General features: G+C 52.5%; 1 protein-coding gene across 2 annotated transcripts in view; it reads right to left on the reverse strand.

The window, feature by feature from the left end:
- LPAR4 (lysophosphatidic acid receptor 4) overlaps positions 1-1,448 on the reverse strand; it is a 14,711-nt gene extending 13,263 nt beyond the window's left edge. Inside the window, exon 1 of one of the 2 annotated variants that reach the window (XM_027663253.1) lies at positions 1,134-1,448. The gene's annotated coding sequence lies outside the window, so the exon portion shown is untranslated. Of the gene's footprint in view, positions 1-207; positions 777-1,133 lie in introns of those variants that run through there. The other variant, XM_027663254.1, reaches the window with a different exon arrangement.
- Positions 1,449-2,914: the final 1,466 nt, after the last annotated feature.

Raw genomic sequence — 2,914 nt, forward strand, 5'->3', positions numbered from 1 at the left:
CAGGACAAACCTCGCTAATCCCGGCTCCAGGACAAACCTCGCTAATCCCGGCTCCAGGACAAACCTCGCTAATCCCGGCTCCAGCCCATCCCGGCTGGTCTCACCCCCCAGATCCAACCGATCCTGAGCTTTAGGAACCACCGCGACCCTGCCCTGAAATCCGGCTGCTTTTCCCTGACCTGGGAAGGGTTGGGAGCAGGGACTTACCAGGGCAGCACCATTCCCAGGGCTCGCTGGTTCAGCGGGATCCCGCCCTGACAGCCCCCATGGATCCTTTGTGGAACGCGGGCCGCGTTATTCCCACGCGGAAAACCTCCGGGATCGCCGGAGTTCAGCCGTTCATCCCTAAACCCCGCGGTGGGTGGCAGCCGCTTCCCGGCCTTTGTTCCGACAGGGATCGGCGCTGCCGAGCTCTGCCATCGTGTCTTGGGAAAACGGGACGCAGGAATGGCCCCGATGTCTGGGCAGGGGGAACTCTTGGGGGTCTCCATAGGAAGCGCTTTCCATTGGGCAGGGATGTGTTATTAGCGCTGAGCCCGCCCCCGGCGGGGCTCTGTGGGTCCCTCTCGCGGGGCACTAGCCCCGGATTCCCTTGCAGAGCCTCTCCCAGTTCGGAATTAGCAGTTTAAGGACAGCCCGACAATGAGCAGCGCGGATTTCCTGAGCAATTAGCTGGTGGACCCGGCCTGGGAGAGCGTGCCCGATGGGAAAAGCGCTTTAGAGCTCGGATTTTCCTTTCCACGGCTGCAATTGTTTTGCCTTCCAATTAAAAAAGTGAGCAGAAGAGGGGGGAGCTGGGAGTCGGGAAAGCAGTGGGTAAGACTGGGAAGCTGCAGAGCAGAGCTGGCCATAAAAATAAAGTATCTTTCTGAAGAGATTTAGAAAGGGCTTGTTTGTGTTATATCTTCTCAAAGGAGCTGACTAAAAGTCTGGGCTCTTTTTCCCCAGCAGCTTGCTCTGAAAGCGCTGGATTCCTGTTGGAAACCCGGTCAGCTTTCCACTTCCAGGGTCATCGTTCCAAGTGCTCCAGGGAAGCGTGGCTGTGTCCGCCCGTGAGCTCCCCCGGGAGCCGCTCGGTGAATCTGCCCCCCAGCACAGCCCCCGCCTAAAAGCTGTTTATTTTTCTCTCTTACCTTCAATATCAAGCCCTTCCACTGGCCACGAGGATCTTCTGGCAGCAGGAACAGCTCAGCGGCTTCATTTGCTGCAGCCGGTGCCCCTTTATTTCATTTTCAGCCTCTCTGGTTCCATAGGTCTGCGATCCTGGGGCTGCTGCTAAAGCCCAGCCTCCCACCTAACGCGTCTCGCTCGCATTGTGTTTGTCTCTCCTCTTCCTCCGCTCTCCTTGGCTGTTCCCACAGGCAGCCAAGGCCAGTAAACAACTCATTGTGAAGCTGGAGCTGATGTTATTCCTTGGGCTGGTGGCCGCGGAGTCGCCTCTACAGCACCAGCTGCTGCCACAGGCTTTTATCCAGCCATGCAAATAACTTCCTGAATATCTCATGTAACAGCCCAACTGCAGGCTGCGAAACCTCACAGAGCTCACGGTTTAACCAAACCTAAAAACAGGAGCGTGGATTCGGATTGAAAATGGTGTCGGGGCAGATGTTTCCTGCTCCTCAGGGTCAAAGGTCCATTTTACTTGTTTAGCTGCTGAAGAGACAAAAAATGTGGGTGAATGGTGAAGGGGTGGCCAAAGGCATCGGGTGTCACTGGTCACAGCTGAGTGTGGGGGCTGGCAGAGGGCTCAGGATGTAAAATCCGCCGGTATCGCCAGTAAGTTTACATGCAGAAATCCAGTCTCGTGGCTTTGGGCATTTTCGGGCTGGTTTTGTGGAAATCCTGGTCCCCGGGGAGACGAGACTTTCACACCCATTCTTATGCGAGGCTGGGAGCTCTCAGTGGGGACCGATTAACCAACACCTCGGCGATTGAAATCGCCCTTTTCAGGGCAAAGAAGGACGCGGGAGGCCGGGGGTGCTGACACAGATTAGAACGAGCTCACTGAAACCCTTCGCAGATTAACATCTTCTGTCTGAGCTTCCCAACTACCAGAGCTGGGCAAACCCATTAGAGAGGCGACTGGTGACTCCTGGAAGATTAAATGCGACATAAATCTTGCAACAAAACTTGTGTGCCTCTCGCAGCGTTTGGGCAGAATGTGGTGACTGTGCCAGCTCTGCTGTTGGAAGGGACCCAGGCAGCTGTGCCTGGTTGGGATGTTTGCTTTCTCTCCGGAGTTATTGCTTTAATTAAAGACTCCTAACAAAAGTCTTCAGCTGTTGGGAACTTCAAGGGCTGGGAGAACTAATAATGTTACCTCTAATCTGTCAGGAGACTGGGAATGGTATTTCTGCCCCTTATGGGGTCCATCCTTCTAAACCATTGCAGTGGTTCCCGCTTCATATCCATCCCTGGTTGGCATTGAATCCAAAAGCATCTCTAGTGAGCAGGTTATTCAGTCACCACTTATTTTGGGAGTCGTTTGGATTTTTTTTTCTTTAGAAAGGAGCATTTTTTTTCTGCTAGCTGTAGCCAAAACTGGAAGCTGGAGAAGTGGAATCTCTAGGTTGACCCATGATGCCACTCTCCAGTCTCTAGAGATCACGGGAAAAAAAAAAAAAAAAAAAGTAAAATCCCAACCTTTTTCCCTATGGAACACAAAATTTTTGGTGTTGATGAGAAAGAAAACATCCCCAGAGCAATATATTCCTGCTGCACTGCAAGGCCCATTTTTCAAAGCAACACACACACAGGGCTTTATCCTTCTCCACACCAGCTCAAATAGGCCAAAAGCTGTGCTATCAACCCACTCTGTGTCTTTTTTTCAAAAATAAATAAAGCACAAACATTTCCAACAAAGTGCCCTTAACATGGGGTTTATTTGCCAAACATGAAGAAAGGAGAGGCTGCC

This window comes from Corapipo altera, unplaced genomic scaffold (genome assembly GCF_003945725.1).
Source record: "Corapipo altera isolate COAL_440 unplaced genomic scaffold, ASM394572v1 107b, whole genome shotgun sequence".
NCBI lineage: Eukaryota > Metazoa > Chordata > Aves > Passeriformes > Pipridae > Corapipo > Corapipo altera.